At 56.8% G+C, this 17,033-nt stretch overlaps 1 protein-coding gene across 7 annotated transcripts in view; it reads right to left on the reverse strand.

Moving 5' to 3' along the window:
* Positions 1 to 17,033, reverse strand: part of ZMIZ1 (zinc finger MIZ-type containing 1) — a 228,178-nt gene that overhangs the window by 53,976 nt on the left and 157,169 nt on the right. The window contains exon 1 of one of the 7 annotated variants that reach the window (XM_072971231.1): positions 10,495 to 10,651. The exons of 4 other annotated variants lie outside the window; for them this stretch is intronic. The gene's annotated coding sequence lies outside the window, so the exon portion shown is untranslated. Of the gene's footprint in view, positions 1 to 9,724; positions 10,137 to 10,392; positions 10,458 to 10,494; positions 10,652 to 17,033 lie in introns of those variants that run through there. 2 more of the 7 variants (XM_072971233.1, XM_072971230.1) reach the window with 2 other exon arrangements.

The following is a 17,033-nucleotide window of genomic DNA, read 5'->3' on the forward strand; positions in this document are numbered from 1 at the left end:
CCCTGAAATGCTCTAAAAACATCAGCTATTTTTACTCCCTGCTCCAACGTGTAACCTCAGAGACAAGCTCCAACCCCTGTTTACTTAGCACTCGGGAGTCAGGACCCAGGGTAGGGAGGGTAAGGCAAGGCCACCTGGCCGGGGTGTTCTCCCTCCCCACACAGCCCACTAAGGGGAAGAGCGCTCCGGGTGAGCTCGCAGAGCTGGTTACCAGAGACTGAGGCTCAGGGGCAAGAGGTCAGAGCCAGCTAGAGAGGGAGCAGGGCCGACCAAGCGGGACGCTCCCTGCTCAGGTGTTGTGCCTGGGAGACAGGGCGGTGAGGGCTCAGAGACCCAGGCGGCCCTGGCTCAGTAAATGCTGGTGCCAAGGAGGACAGGAATCAACAGCCCCATTTTTCCGGTGGGGAAAGTAGGGGCCCCTAGAGGCGAGTGACTTCTCATGAGAAGTGAAACGCCGGTGGTCTTCCGACTCTGTGGTGCTCTGATACATCGAACATCTGACAGTCTCTCTCTGCAGGCACCTCTGAGACGATTCGCAGACTTCTGCCATCCCTGAGACAGGCAGAAAGGAAGCTGCGGGTAGCCAGGGCTGATTTCCCAGGAAGCCACGAAACGCTTTTTTCCTAAAGGTCTGGGAGGGTCCAGAGTCATCTTCCCGAGGACCGGAAGGACCTTCTGGGGTCAGCTCCAGCGAGCCTAGCCTTCCCAGGCCCCTCCCCCAGTCCCTGGAGAGCTGCAGCACAGAGGGCTGCGGGGACAGATGCCCTTGGCCCTCTCTTGGGAGGAAGAACATCCCTAGAGCCTTGGGGTGAGCCCCCTCTCAGAGCTGCATGTCTGCTCTCTGGCTTGAGTGACTTAAGGATGCGCCTGCACTGGAGAAGGGGCAGGACAGGGCCAGGGCCCCCAGGCCAGTTGGGGGACCATCCCTCCTACTCTAGGATGATGATATCAACTAACATTTATGAACTGCATCCAGGCGCACAGACTCAGCGGGTCCTCACAGCCATCTCGAGGTCACTGCTATTACCATTCCTGTTTCTGCGGAGGCTGAGACGTCTCAGAGCTTCAGTAACTTGCCCAAGGTCACACAACTGCTAAGTGGAGGGGCTGGCTGTAAACACCCAGGCTCTACATCTCTCTGACATAGCCCAGCATGGTAGGGAGGGATGATGCGGGCACCTGCATGCCCCAAAGAGATCAGGACACTTTAATTCTTATACATACATGCCATTCGGCTGCCAAGGTGCCCCTCCCACATTACAGACACTCTCAACACCCCGTGTTTGCAAATCTACACAACCCTATGAGAACACTGTCATATACACTCATTCAATAATCAGTCAACCTGTGTCTCTCGCATGCCCGCATGGGGTCACACATATCCAACCACATGGGTACACCATATACGTAAGCAGACGTAAAACCCACGTAACATTTTCCAATGTCCCATCTTATGCTTTTCTGCAACACACATCCCCTGCAACAGGCACACTCCCACTTTACGTATGGCCCTTCCAGCTCTGCCATCTTCGTTTGGGGACTTCAAGCTCCCAGAGGACAGGGACCCTGTCTTTTTTCACATTCCCCACAGTGCCCCACCCAGAGCCAGCTCTTCATTTGTTTATTTACTCATTCAAAATGTATTAGTGTGTACTTTTTGCCCATTTGGATGTGGAACATACCAACTCAAATGAGCTCCAGCCATGAACTTGAAGAAATAGAATATTCCCGTACAAACCAAGGGCTGTTAACTTGGGCACAGTGAACCCAGGGGGGCACAGGCGTGTGTATGAGTGAGCAGACACGCATGGAGGGCGTGTGTGCAGGGATTTCCACTGTTACAACAGGACTACCGGGGAGAGGTGCCCCTACTTTACAGAGAGGCAATTCAAGTGGCAGAGGGGAGTCTCAAGCTCCAGATCACTGGGGTGGGGGTGCCAGCAAGGCTTAAGTAACAGGTGTCTAAGACCAGGGAGGCATCCAGGGAACCCAGTCTTTGGGTGGCCAGGCCTGTCCAGAGCTGGGATCTATCTGGGCAAGAGCCCTCAGGGCACCACGGAGAGCACCCCACACTCCTGGGAGAGGAGGGGGCAATGAGGAAGCCACAAGCGGGGAGGAAATCTCCATTTGTAATCTGAGGACAGAGATCTTATCCAGGTCATCAAACGTATCCTGGAGAAGGTACAACACCGTGCAAAGCCCTGAGAGGATTATCGGCCCCTGACAGGCCTGATGCGGGGAGGCTTCATTCCAGGTGGGTGGGCTGTGGGGGCTCCACTCACAAGGGGCAGAGGCGGTGCTGGGGCAGGGGGGTGGCCGGGTGGTGATGATCCTTCTCCCCCAGCAAAAGCCTGCCCACCAGGCCCGTCTGCTGCTCACTGGCGCCTTGGGGCAGGGGCATGGAGACAGCGAGGACCTATTCCTGTTTCAAAGTGGCCCGGACAGGATGAGCCAGGTTGTGCTCACAACAGGGAGCGACTGCTTGGCCCTTGTCCCTTTTCTTGTCCTGATGCTGACCTCTGGCTGCTCCCCTCAGTGGGCTGCGCTGCCTCACTGGAGTGGGGAGAGGACATCCAGAAGTCATTAGAGACCCCGTGGTAAAGCTGCCCTGGGTTCAGTAAGGGTAGTGGGAGGGGAGGCTTCCTCTGCTTTGGGTGCCACTGCCCTGAGCCCCCAAGACGGTGGCATCTGTCCTCCTTCCAGGGCCTCCCCAGGAGCTTTGGGGGACTGCTGTTGGCAAATGAAAAGCAGACAAACCTGAGGGTTAAAGCCACAAGCTTCTCTCAGCAAACAGTGAGGGGGCCCTGAGCCCGTGGCCAAAAACTCTCAGGGGCCCAGGGGAGGTGGGCAGCTGTTGGCTCCAGGGTTTCTCAGGCTGGGCGGGGAGGGAGGTGGGCATTCTGTATGTTGGCTAGTTCAGGGCTGGTGCTGGAGGAAAGGCCCCCTGTGCAGGCGCAGGAGGGGGTGAAATGGGGGAGCATTTGGATACACTTAGGCTGTGATGGAGGATTATGAGGCAGGGAAGCAGGAGGATGTGTCCCCAGAGGAATGGGCCTTACACAAACACGAGGAGACCGATGACAGAGCAGCAAGGACGGCTGACGCTTACTCACGGCTGAGGTTCTTGGGCAAGTCAGCCAGAGAGCTTCAGGAGTCCAAGGTGTAGACTTAAGCTCCTTCCCCAAGAGGGAAATGAAAGTGGATGCGTGTGATGGCCCCTACGCCCTTCCTCCAGGGCTAGGCCACCAGACGGCCGCCAGCAGCAGACACCACGCAGGAGGTGGGCCCTCCGCACTGCACGGCCAGGTCTCTGGTCACAACACACAGTACGAGGAGCACCTTACAGACGAGGAAACAGGCCCAATGTGTGGCCGGGACAAGAAAGAACCCAGGTGCTAGGGCTGAGGAACTCAAGAGAAACCGAAAGCCCAGCTGGTTTGGGAGCTGGTCATATGCTGTGAGGGTAGTAAGTCAACCTGATAGTAACAAGAGCTGCCACTTACTGAGCCATTACTATGTGCCAGACACTGAGTGCTTGCGCAGCCCCCTCTCATTTACTCCCCGCTGCAACTCCGCCAGGCAGAGGCAGGTACAGGCAGCTCTGTTTTATTCATTAGGAGACAGGGGCTTGGAGGAGTTAAGTGACTTGCCCAAAGTCACCCAGTAAATGACAGATGTGGGTTTCATAATTACTCCCCAACGCTGTCTTGGGAAGGGCGCTGGGTGGCTTCATTTTAAGAGCCCAGGCTGGGTGGGGATGGGTGGGGTGAAGCAGGGAAGTCCTGCGGGGCCCTGTGCTTCACAGAAAGGACAGCAGGGGAAGTCCAGGGCCCTGTGCACAGAGGAGTGGGTGGGAGCTGCTAACAGGGAGGCAGGCAGAGGCCCCGGGACCCTGCCTCCCTACAGATCCATGATGACAGATTTATGAGGCCCCTTAGAGACCCTCCAGGACTGTCCAATATGGTAGCCACTAGCCCCATGGGGCTACTGAGAACCTGCAGTTGTGGCTAGTGTGATTGAGGGACTGAAATTTTCATTTCATTTCATTTCATCTAATACACACTAAAACAGCCACATGCAGCTAGTGGCCTTTCTAGTGGACAGCACAGTATATCTAGTGATTCTTCCTACAGGTGGGGTCCCCAAGAAGGACGAGGGCTCGGCATTGTCACATGGTCAACTTGGGAAGCCAGAGCTGGGCCAAGAGCTCGGACCTCTGTTTCTTCCTAGGTGACTGCCTTTGCTGTGACCCATCTATGTCCAGGCTGGTCACTTAAGCCACATATACTGAGTACCCAGCATTGATACAGGTCATGGTTGTCCTGTCCAGCAACTTACAACCTAGTGGGGCTGACACCTGGTGGGCAAATGACCACATAAAATAGGCTGATGTAAGGTTGTGGGTCCTGGATATACAAAAGAATGAAAAGGACGGTTAGGAGACAGGGTCCTGTGTCTGTGCGTTTGCTTGGGGCAGGGGACCAGGGAAGGCCTCCTGGCTGGTGGCATTCAGGCTGATCTTGGAAGCGGCAGGGTGGAGGGGAGGTTTCCCTCACCTCTGAAACATGGCCCCCCATTTTTCACCGCTCTCCCTCCCACATGTAGGGTCTGAACCAGATGCTGTTAAATCTTCTGTGCACACTGAATCTGCCAACCAGATCGCACTCTTGGGAGGTGGAGAGGGTGCCTATAAATCACCAGCCGCCTCGGGCTCTGACTGAGGAGGCACTGAGAGGGTGTGAGGCCAAACTGCTGCCAGTCCATAGGCTGTCCCCCTGTCACCTGTCCCCTCCAGCCCCAGGGAACCGCCTACATTGATTGAAACCCTCCTAGGAAGTGGCTGCAACCCCTGAGGGACTGGGGCAAATTCCACAAACCAGGCTCTCTTTTTTTCCCAGGAGAGAGCAGAGGGGAGGCCTGGACAAGTTCCACCAAGTTCCCGGAGCTCCTCAGAAGAAGAGCTAGCTGCCCTCACCCCCCCACCATGGGCAACCACAGAACAGGAACCCTGCAACCAGACGAGGCTTTCCACTGCGTCAGCAGAGGCAGGGACATTCCCACAGCAGAGCTCTGACCTCGCAGGGCTCCCCGACTTCCCTGAATGGAGTCCTGCCTCAACCCAGCAGCATCCCTGCTCCCGGAAGCCCTTAGAGTCCCAGGGGTCTCCCTGGCTTTCTCTGGCCCTGGGGATGAGATCTGTGCTCCTGGAATAGGATCTGTTTCAGCAATGGCTCCGCCTCCCGTGCTCACCTCTGCTGTTTCACCTGGAGCGACAACCTCCCTAGGCACCCCTGACATTCATTCCCCTTCTCCCCCAAGACCCAAATCCCACCCATTTCCAAAATCAAGGGCCACCTGGGAAGAGTTTCAGGCTACCCCAGCCCGAAAGTCACCACTTCCCCTCTTCCTTCTACAGCTCTTAGGGTGTGGGACATAAGCCTCTGTTCATTCAGTTCTCCTCACCCTGCTGTGCCTTAATGCTGGCGGTAGCACCCAAAGGCAGGGCCAAGCCTTCTTCCGTCTCCTGCCTCCTCACCTCACACACACACACACCCTCTAACATAAGACTCCAGTAGCTGCAACTCTTGGAGTGGAGTCTACCTTTCAGAGATGAGACAGAGCAGCGCTCTCAGTACAGAGATGAGAACAGAGGCCCCCAGAGGGGAAGTGACTTGCCAAAGGTCACACACTAATTTGGCACCAGATCACAGATGCTATCACTTGAGCGCTAGGCCCAGAGAGCCATGCTGCCATGAACAGTATCAGAATTATCTGAGGGGGCTTTACAAGACCAAAGAAAAATCACAGAGGCTGGGCCACACCCCAGAACCACATCTCTGGGGTGACTCTGGGGAGCCATGGCCTCAGGGGATGTGGGTGTCCTGGCCAAAGTTCTGTCCTTCATTCACCAAACATGCACAAAGTACCCACTACTGCCCAGGGCCGAGCACTCATGAGGCCTGGACCCAAGGGTAGGTGGGGGCAGTTGGAGAACCCAGCAGGGTCACAGGGGTTTCAAGCAGGCATCTGTGTCATGGCTGGGGCAACTGAGAGGAGGCGGGCAGGAGGGCAGCAGACTGCCTGGCAGGCCCAGCCTAAGGCTCTGGGCCCGGCTCTGTCAGTCAGTTTTGAAGGGCACACAGCACAGCAGGCTCTGGGAATCACGAGCACTGTGAGCGTCCCCAGGGGGCCCTGGGAAAGGCCCAGGAAGCAGGGGCCTTGAACACCACCCCTGCCTCACTCAAGGGGACTGGGAACTGGGATTGTCCACAAAGATCCTCTCATCCCTCAAGCTCCCCTGCATGGGCCTTGAAGACCCCTTCTCAGAGGTACTGGGATCCCTGACCGAGAGACAGCCCCTATTTAGATCTCAGGTTCCAGTCAGCTCAGGGCCAAGGGAAGCCGGAGGCTGCAGTGAGGCCTGCTGCTTGGGGGAGGTGGGCACCTCAGGACGCGGGGACAAGGCCAGAGACAAAGTGACCTCACTTCAGGGCTGGAGCAGGAAAGTGAAGCAAGGCATAATTAAATCTTTTATAAAGCTCAAGTTCAAAGCGGCAGACTGGGATTTGCAGTGGACCATGAGAGGACATTAGCTCCATTCCAGGCCCTCCCTCCCGTGTGACCTTGGGCAGGAAGTCCCTTCACCCCTCTGGCCAGGAGCTCCCGGAGAGGCTGGAGGTGCTTCGAGGGTAGGGGTGCTGTTTTTCCCTGAACAGGCTCCCTCGTGAGGCTGCTGCCTCTCTGCCAGGCCCTGGGAGAGTTTCCTCCTGCAGCTGAGGCTTCAGGGAAAGCAAGGGCGAGCGTGGCACCGCGAATGCCCCGTGACATGAGGGGCAGCAGGCCTAGGCAGGGGGAGAGCGAAGGGAACCCTGTGCTAGCCAAATGTCCCCCAACTCTTCTCCCCCTTGGGCTGGGGCCTGCATGCCTCCCTCCAGGGTGGTGCTAATGAACCTGGCCATGGGCCCCTTGATGGGGTCCTCCCCTGTGGAGAGGAGTCAGCCTCTCCCTTGGGATCAAAGCCGCATTGATCAAGGTAAACACCTCCTCTCCCGGAGAGCCTCTCTGCCTCTCCCAGCTCTGCCAGCACAGAACTCTCTGTTCCTGGGGACTCAAGGCTGAGCTGGCTCTCCTGCCCGATCGATGGATGACTTCACTAAGGCTGACGCCTACTGGGCACCAAGACAGTCCTCCGGGAGGTCTGAGGCTGCTCCTGGGACCTCTGCCCACCCTTACCCCTGGCTGACCTCTGCCAGGTGGCAGAGCACTGTCGGGGGAGTTGGAGACATGGGGCTCATGCCACTCGCTGGGTGACCTTGGGCAAAACTGAATCTCAGCTTTCTCCTGTACTAAGTGGGAGCACCTGGCTGACCTGTACTCGCCTTGCTGGGAGGTGGCCAGAAATGCAGCACTAAGAAAACGGAAGGTCCCTGTATCAAATGGACTCAGCCGGCACTGTGACACATGTGGGCTCTGATCTGACATTCTCACCTCACTTCTTTCCCAAATCTCCATCCTTCTGGGCCAGAGCTGTCCAATGGAACTTTCTGCCACAGTGGAAATGTTCTTTGATCTGAGCTGCCCAATCTGGTAGCCATTAGCCACATGTGGCTGTTGATCATCTGAACTGTGGCTGGTGCAAATGAGAAACTGAACTTTTAATTAATTTAAATGTATAAACACCCACATGTGGTTAGTAGCTATCATACTGAACACTCCTGTTCTACGATCCTTACTCTCTGGGGTGTGACCCAGAAAGAGCCGTCAGGAAGCTCCCAGGTAGGACTCTGGTTGAACATCTGTGGGAGCACCTCTCTCAGTCTGACTGGCTGCCATCAGACTGGGAGCTCATCTTGGAGTTCCCAGGGACTGAGCACGGCCTGGTTGTTTAGTATTCAGCCAACACTGACTTCCATCCAGAAGCATTCTTTCAACCTCTCCATCACCTCCCCACTCCAACAGGGAAAGCAGCTTGCAACCAGCTTTCTGTTCATGCAGTCACTCAGCAGTCACTGAGCATCTACCACCTGCCAGGCATGGTGGCTGATACTGGGGTACACTGTGATGAGTAACATATGGCCCCTGCCTTCAGGGAGCTCACAGTCAAGGCCATGCTCCAGTCGGAGCCATGATTGGCTTCCTCTGTCCCCTGACTGGGTGGTCTCAAGCACACCAGTTGGTTTTCCCATCTGAAACAGGGCTCCCAAATCCCTGAGCACACTGTGGTAAGAACCAGGAGGAGCGGTGGAGGAGGGAGGCAAAGGGGCTCTGGTCGATAGGGAGGCTGTGCAGAGGAGCGGAGACAGCACTGTGAAGCAAGTCTCAAACTCTGTACAGTCTGCTGCTTCCGGTATAGACCCAGATTCTCACTGAAGCATCGCTGTTTGGTGGTTTCTCACTAAGGAAGTTCAGGGTAAAAATAGCTCAGGAGGGGACTTGAATCCTAGTTGGGGGGTAGTCACTGCCCAGCTAATACACAAAAAAGGGGAAGAGGCTTACTAGTAGCCACGTGGACTCCCAGACTCACCCCCTCAACCCCCCTGCCGTGGGTCAGGGCCTTCTGCTCTGTAGTGGATGGGAGATGAGCTTCCAGCCCAGAGCCCCGGAACTGGAGGGGGTCTGAGTTCCTATACACCATCTGGGGACACCCTGGTTTCAGGGTGCATCACCTTGCCTGCTCTAACTCATTTCCTAATCGGGTTTCTGGCCCACTCTCAAGGAAGGGCCATTAAGAAGCTCTCTGGCACCAACTCCTTGCCAGTTGCCTCACAAGACCATCCTGCTGGAGGAGCTACCAGCCATGCCTAGCACCCATCTGCCAATCCAGCCTGATGGTCAAGAGCAGGGGACCCAGGCACCCATCCTGAGAGTGATGGTCTCCTGAAGCCCATCCATGGAAGCACCACCTCCCTTAACTGGTGCAAAGCGTGAGGGCAGGGAGACATCCCTGACCTCTTCTACTCCCACCCAAGCTGGCTTCCAGGTGAACTCAAGAATTGGGACGTATCTAGTGCCTCAGGCACCAAAGCTTGTAAGACCCCTAGACCAAAACCACATGCTACTGACTACCAAAACAGACATTCAGCCCAGGCAGTCCTCTGAGAAACGCTCTCTCCAAGGTCTTAAACAAGATCCTGACAGTCTAGTGTCAGGTACCCCTAGAAAGGCCCCTTCCTGCCCTCAAGAGCGAACCCATCTCTCCTCCTCCTCCAGCCAGCCTCCCAGCAAACACTTGTCAGAAGTCTGTTCTGCACGCACCACCTTTCCGAAGGGCGCCCCGTCGCAATGGTGGCATCACCAGAGCCCATGGGGTCTCTGGAAGCTTTCAGCATTAGGGCAGCATCCTGACAAAGGAGCAGCTTGAAGTTAAGGACCCTCGGCTGCTTCCTCCGCGCAAGGTTTCCTGGCTGATTCTTATTTTTGCAACAGAAGCCGATTCAGGACGGAGCCTTGTAAAATGTCTGCTGGAGAGCCAACACTTCACCTTCTTGGGGGGGTGGAGGAGCACCCTGGTCCAGGACCCTGAGGAGAAGGACGGCCCCCGTGCACGCCGGTGCCACTCTCGCGGCCAAGCCTCGGGCTGACACCATGCAGCACACGGCGCTACCCACAATGCACCGGCCCTCCTCTGTCACACACAGGCACGCACACTCACCCTCGCTCCCGGAGGGAGCTGGGGCCCGGCCCGCGGGCGCCCTGCCGCCGACCCCTCCGGCCCCGCACTTACCTGGAACTTGCACCGGCCGCGGTCCCGCTCTGGCGCCCGCGGGGGTCTGGGTCCGGCCGGGGGTGGCCGCGGCAAGCGACTCCGGCAGGGTTCAGCCGGCGCCGAACAAAGGCTGCGCGCAGGCAGCGGGCGCCGCCTGCATCCCCGCTCCGCGCCGGGGCGGCGGCGGCGGCGGCGCGGGGGCCCGGGCGGCTCCGGCGCCCGCTCGCTCCGTGCTGCCCGCTCCGAGGGCGCTCTGGCTCCCGCGCTCCCGCTCGCTGCTGCCCACCACCGCCGCCGCCGTCCGGCTACCGCACCGCACACATCAATTATTCATCGCCCGTCTCCAGCTTCCCGGGCGAAGCCAATCACAGGCTGAGGCTCCGCTAATGGGGCCGCCGCCGCCGCCGCCGCCGAGAAGGCAGCCAGCCGCGCGCCCGGGCGCAAGCGACAGCCCTCCCGGGACGGGGATGGGCCGGGGGCGCGCGGGGGGCGGGGGCGCACGGGGCGCGCCAGCGAAACTTCCCACGGCCCGCACCCTGCGCCGCGTGCCGGGACCCCGATGGCACGACCACCCGCTCTGCGTGCGCCCGCGTGGGGCTGGGGGCTCGAGGGAGGCCGGGCGCGCCGCGGCGGGGGGAGGGGAGGGAGGAGGAGGAGCGCGGGAGGAAGATGAAAGGCTAGCAGACCTGCCTCGTCGTCTCCAGGGAGCCTTGGCTCGCGCGCGCCCTCCCCGCCCCGCGATCCTCGCCGTCCGCACCCCCGCCTCCCAGCCCGCCGCCAGCACTCACTCGCGCGCGCAGATCGTGGGCCCAGCCACTTTGCTGCGAGGGAACGCGAGCGAGTATGAATCGGAGGCAGCTCACATTTCAAACTTGCACGCAGGGGTGGTGCTGGTGCACGCCACCGCCGAGCGAACTCACGACCCGACGAGCGGCGCTATAGCCTCCGGGCGGGGGCGGCGACCAGGTCCCCTTTCCTCCCCCGCCCAGGCAATTAATTGGAAGCAACACTTGTGCGAGTGGGTCTCCCGGAACGCTGCCGCCCGAGGGGGCCGCCGGGAAGGCGCTGGCGGTGGATGACTTCGGGTGTCTCCCGCCCCCCAGAGATTCCTCCCAAGTGGTCATGCTAATGAGGGTCCAAGGCGGGGTGGGGGCGGAGAAGGGAGCTGGCCTGGAGGCAGCCTCGGCCCGGGGGAGGGAAGGGGGCGGGGCGGGACTGGGGCATCCGGATTGTGACCTCGTTTTAAAGGATTTTCGGAACGGGTTAGAGGGGCAGAGAAGGCGGGCGGCCTGGCATCTTTCCTGGCACAGAGGCCCCTGCCACCCCTGGGATTCCCCCAGACAGGGTGAGCGGGCGAACGTACGCTCGAGCTCCCCGACTTGGGGGAGTTCCTGTGCCCTAGAACCAGAGGCTGTAGGGAAGCCGGGGGCGACTGCTGCGCGCGGCCCTGCCCCGCCCCGGGAGCTGCTGCCTTCCTGACACTGCATCCTGTGGTGGCCGCGGCCTCTTCCTTCCAGCCTGTCTGTCGCAAGGTCTCCTGGCGCTGAGCTAAGCAGACACCCCTGGAAGCCCACCCGCCTCCCTACCACCCCAAAAGGTTCTTCGCTCCTCCCTCTTTCGTAAGCATTTCCATCACCACGAACCTCTTGGGAGACTCCATCACCACGACCCTCTTGGGAGACGCTTTAGTTTATAGCCACCTCCCCCAGACCCCACATACCTGCAGTGAAAATTTCTTGAGCGGTGACCTAACTGCCCAAACAATTAGGAAGGTAAGTGGGGCCCCATCATTCACCCTAAAGAAAGGTAGCCAGAATTGTCTTTAAAATCTCTTCTATATGAGACTGCCATGCACTGCTCTCCTTGCCATAATGGGGAATTGACCAGGTCTATTAGCCTTTGATGTTGCTTTACCCGCCTTCATTTCTGATTACCACCCCCTGGCCCCCCCCCACCCTTTTCAGTCTGAGCTCTGACTGGTCCCTAAACCTTCCTGTCTGTCCTACTGCCAGCCCCGGAATTGGCTGAGACAAATCACTTATCTAGAAATTATGTTCTTGCTCCTTGTTTGACATAAATCGTTAGCAGGCTCTAATCCCACCCACTGCCACTTGAAATATCACTTTCAGGGATGGCATTTGGAAATGCAGTTGTCATGGGCTTTCCCTCTGAGGAGCTGGTTAAATGGATTAATTCATACTTCATAACTTGCTGCCTTTTGGACAAGAACTCGCTCCCTGCAAGAGAGATTAATTGGCATTGCCTTCCTGCAGGGCCAACCCTGGGACAGCTGGGGAAGGGCTTTTCTGCTCTGCCCAAATTCCAGACTCTGCTCAGTCTCACCTCCTCTGAGGAGCCTTTCCTCATCTTGGGTTATGATGGCTTCTTTAGGGATAGTGATTTATTCACTGAGACATGCACTGGGGCCCTGCCCTCCCAAGCAGCCCCACAGGGGTTTGAGATCCCAGGACGGAAGAGGCTAGTGAAGACCTCCCATCTTTCTCTCTTTCCTTGGCCCTGTCCCCGCTGCAGATCCCGTGGACCACAAACTCCAAAGCCCAGTGCTGAGTGACACTCAGAAACAGAGGAGACATGACAATTTGGCCTCCTTTTCAGAAGAAAACACTGAGATGGATGTCCCTAAGATGTGGTTTCTAACATTAATCTGGTTTTAACACAATGTTAAGGCGCAGACCTCAATTATACAGAATTCAAGCAGCCAAAGACCTCAAATAACCAGAACACAGGTGTCCTGGATCCTCCCCTCCCAGAAGTTCTGTGCAATGATAGTTCACAATAGTCATCTGATCATTAGTGTCTTCTAAGCCACCAAAGAGCCAAACGTTTGGAACATCCAGGTTCATTCTTGAAATATCCTGTATGTGTTGGTACCATGTGGCCCCAGTCACTGAATTCAGAAATACCACTCCTGTAGGTTGAACTAGAATTTGGACTGGAATTGAGCAGAGTTTTACAACAGAGGGACACCGACCTGGTGGCACTGCCTGGGAGATGAATGACAGCCCCACCACTCCCCCTCCCCCACCTCCCAGGGAACTACTCTGGAAGGAGCCCAGGGGTAGGGTGAGGGAATAGCTTTGACATGCTTATTCAAAGCTTCACAGGCCTGGGACCAACTGACTTTCCCAGGTGAATTTTAAAAAAGTGGGAGGGGGTCCTCTCCACAAGCAGATTTATGTAATTAGGAAAACAAATTGTTTTCAAGAATCCATTCACCAGCCAGCACAGAAGGCCTCCCGGCCAAAGCTAGGGTTTTCACATGCTAATTTCAAGGCCAGCTCAGTCCTATTCAAACCCCTCCCCAGCCCACTGGGTTACACACTGGGAGTCTAGAGAAATACAGCTACTCCAACCAGTTCCTGCTTCAGAAGGGCTTCTCCCATTTACTCCACGTTCCAACTCCACTTCTCCAACTTCCAAAGATTTGCTCAAAGGCCTGGGGCCCAAAGTGGCCCGCTCCACCCCCTGGGCGCCTGCCTTGATAAGGATCTACAGGAAAGAGGCTGCAGACAAAGGCGCTCTCCACCTCTGCACGCAGTCACTCAGCGAGCTCTCTGAGTGACCTCGGCGAGGGGGGGCACAGCCCAGGGGGATGACTTGGGAGGCAGAAGAAAGGAAGAAGAAAGGGAGAGCTGCGGCCCTGGCGCCGTGGCTCCTAGATGAATGCCCGCGAGCGCTCGGGAAGCCTGATTCGGGGATCAATAGCTGGTGGCTTTTCTTGCGGGTGTTTGAACTCCTCCTGCCGTGGGCCCTGGCGGGGAGGAGCTGCCAATAAATCACAGCACTGCAGCCGGGAAGGCAGCCGTGCCATGCACTGGAGGGCGCGGGAGGGAGGATGCTTCACCCAGCTGGGGGGCCTGTCGGGTGGAACCCATGTCTGCAGGACCAACCGGGCCATGGGGGGGAAGGGACCGCTAGGGTGGAGTCGGGTGCAAGAGGAGCCTCCTCCAGGACACCCCAGCTCACATCCAGAGGGATGGGTCTTCTGGATTCTGCCCCAGCCCAGGCCAGTAAGGAGAAAAGAGCAAAGGATGTAGGTCCCCCAGGGGTGGAAAGTGGTTTCCAGGCTCAGGACTGGGTCATCTCCTATGTAAGGCTTTGGGGGGGGGTGCATACAAAACCCTAGCTCCCTTCAGTTGAGATGGAGGCAGAACAATGCACCCAAGAGCCACAGAGCCAAATCTTTCTCAAGCTGGGCTTGCTGATTCAGCAGGTCTCGACAAGGACCCTAGTGACTCAGAGATGTCACCCTTTTGGGCTCCAGCACTTGGAGGGAGAAGGAAGTAGACCGGGAGGCCCCAGGTGGTGCCCACAGGAGTGTGGCAGGCATGAGCTCAGGCCTTGGGACCTGCTTGGTCATCTGTCTCCACACAACTGGTCCTTCTCAGTCAGGACACATGAAAGGGCGTGCGGGGCACAGAGTAGGTTCAATAAAGGCACGCAGTCACATCGGGGTAACTAACTGGCCGTGGAGCATCTGTCTCACTGCCGGCTGGGCTACCCCAGGAAGCACTCAAGCAGCTGCACTGGGCGCGAGTTGATTCAGGGACTCTGCCTTCAAGGACCTTTCTCTGGGGCTTCTGCCCACCTCTGAGGGGTCAGGACACAAACTGCAGTGTCTTTTGATAACACTGTTCCCTTGCCCCTTTCCCTTCCTCCTTCACCCAGGTCAGCCTCCTTAATTCTACATGTACAGTCTTGAAGAAAGAAAGCACAGCTGAGGTTCAGCTCGCAGCCAATGCTGGTGTCTCTGCCAGGCCTCAGGACCCTCCAGCCCCACCCCGACACACATGTACAGGGACAGCAGGAGGGCACACTGCCACTGGGGACACAGAGCTGGAAGCCCCAAGCTGGATCCAGGTGTCTCCTCTATCCATAGTAATACAGACCTCATGGTACTGAGTGCCTGCTGGCTGCCAGGTACAGTTCTAGGCACTTTCCAAGTATCAACAAACCATCCTCGCTGACAGCCCTCTCTGATAAGGTGTGATTATTATTTCCACTCTACAGAGGATAACAACGAGGCACAGAGAGTTTTAGACACCTTGCAGAAGGATTTAAACTACCCAGCCATCTGGCCCTAAAGTCTGCACTGGTAACCATCATACTGTATTCCCAAGATGGGACTTCAGGATCCAGAGGAGACTGAGCATCAAAGTCACAAAGTGAGATGTGATGAGAGTCATGTCCCCCAACTCTTGTTTCATGTTCTTTCCAGCACATCATATTACATGTATGGAAATGTTTTGTTTCTTTTTGTTTCTTTTTCCTGTTTAGCCTCTGTGTGATTTAGGCATCTACCTGACATTCTGGGTTGGCCAGGGCCTCCACCTGAGCGGGGATGGGGTTCATAGTGGAGAATAAGACCTCCCTGGCTCAGAACATCCTGTCACTGCACCCTACTCCCTTCCTGGATTTATCCCCCAGCAGGGCCCTCATCTCACACTCAGGCTACATTCCCAGAAGTCTGCATTTGGCACTGACCCAAATCTTATGATCATTTCATTAAGAAAACAAAACCAACCCCTGCCCTACTCCTCCAGCGGCACCTCCGAGAAACCCTACAATTGCTTGAGAGGTTAGTGGGGATCCAGGAAAGCCTCCTGCCAGGCTGAAGGAGAGAGGATGGGGGGGGGGTGGAACCCAGGAACCAAGCATGAAATGGTATCTCAGGTGGCTTCTGTCTTTAAGAACTGCCTGCCCTTCCACTCACTCAGCTGGGAAGGCAGCCACACCCCAGGCAGTCTGCCCTTGCCACTGGGATGCCCCCGCAGGCCTCTCAGCTATGCGGACAGGGCCCGAGGGGTTGGAGAGGAGACAGGAAGGAACTGGCCATGCCCTCACCGGCTGAGGAGCTGTGGAGAGAGGCGATGTGTCTGGATTTGGAGGCTGAGGCTCAGGAACTAGTACTGACGAGCTGGTGGCCCTGGACAAGTCACGTAGGCTTCCTTGGGTCCCCACCTCCTCCTTAGTATAATAGGAGTGAGGTCAGCTAATCCCAGGTGCTAAGGAGGACCAAAGGAGATCACAAGCCATCATTCTCAAGAGGCTGAGCGGCCGTGGTGTTGTGGGTCTGTGTCCCCACCGCCACCGTCCCTGCCCCCAAAGGTGCTGAGGTGCTAACCTCCAGTACCTGTGAACTTTTTTGTACACAGGGTTGCAGATGATCAAGTTAAAATGAGGTCATTAGGGTGGGCCCTAATCTTAGATGAGTGGTGTCCTTATACAAAGTAGAAATTTAGATACAGAGACATGCAAACAGGGAGAGTGCAGTGTGAAGACTGCACTTCTGCTGTCGTGAGCCGGGGAACTGCTGGAAGCTAGGAGAGGTGCTTGGAATAGGTCCCTGACTGGTGCCTTCAGAGCAAGCACGTCCCTGCCACCAGGACAACTCAATCTTGGACTTCTGGCCTCTAGAACCACGAGACAAACACAATCGTGCTGTCCAGGTCACCCTGTCTGTGGCACTTTGTTATGGCTTTTCTAGCAAACTAATACGCACGGTGACCCTGCTAAAACCTAAGTCACAGCTCATCATTCCTCTGCTTAAACCCCCTCCCCCCGTGGCTCCAGCTCAATCCGTGTAAAAACCCACATCTTTATTACAACCCACAAGACCCCACGTAACTCGGGCCCTGTCACCTCCCTTGACCTCACTGCCTTCCAGTCTCCCTCTGCTTTACTCTGCTCCAGCCTCGCTGCCTTCAGGCTGCAAATGCCCCCACGCTCTTCTCTAGGTGGCTGGACTCACTTCCCACCTCCTGCAGGCTTCCACTCAGGTGACACCTCCCCTGGGAAGCCTTCCTCACCTGCACTGCCCAAAGCTGCAGCCCCTCCTGACGCTTCCTACCGCTCTTTTCCTGACTCAGGTTTTCCTTAGCCTTTATGACTGACGCATTTCAATTCCTTCTCTTGCTAACATGGTCTCCCTTGCTAGAAGTCAAGCTTATGTCAATAGTGACTTTTGTCTGTTTTGAACACCTTATATTGAGAGGATCTAAAATATGCCAGGCAGATGCGTGGTATTTGCTGTATGAATGAAGCATGGGCCAGCTACATGATGGAATAAGTGAATCAAGGAACAAACGAGTGAATAGTTGGGACTGTGGTGTCCTGTTCCCGCTGCCTGCCTGCCCGAAGCCGAGGTCCCCAAGCTGCAGTCTGGGAGAACGTGGGTTATTTCTCAGTGGAGGCAGCCTGTTCAGACAGGAAGCTTGGGCCAGCTAACAAAGGGGCTGCCAGAGGTGGTGGGGAGCTCGCCACCCAGGCCCCTAATGAATCTCTTCCCATTGATTTCTGGAGTCGC

Source organism: Vicugna pacos, chromosome 11, assembly GCF_048564905.1.
Source record: "Vicugna pacos chromosome 11, VicPac4, whole genome shotgun sequence".
NCBI lineage: Eukaryota > Metazoa > Chordata > Mammalia > Artiodactyla > Camelidae > Vicugna > Vicugna pacos.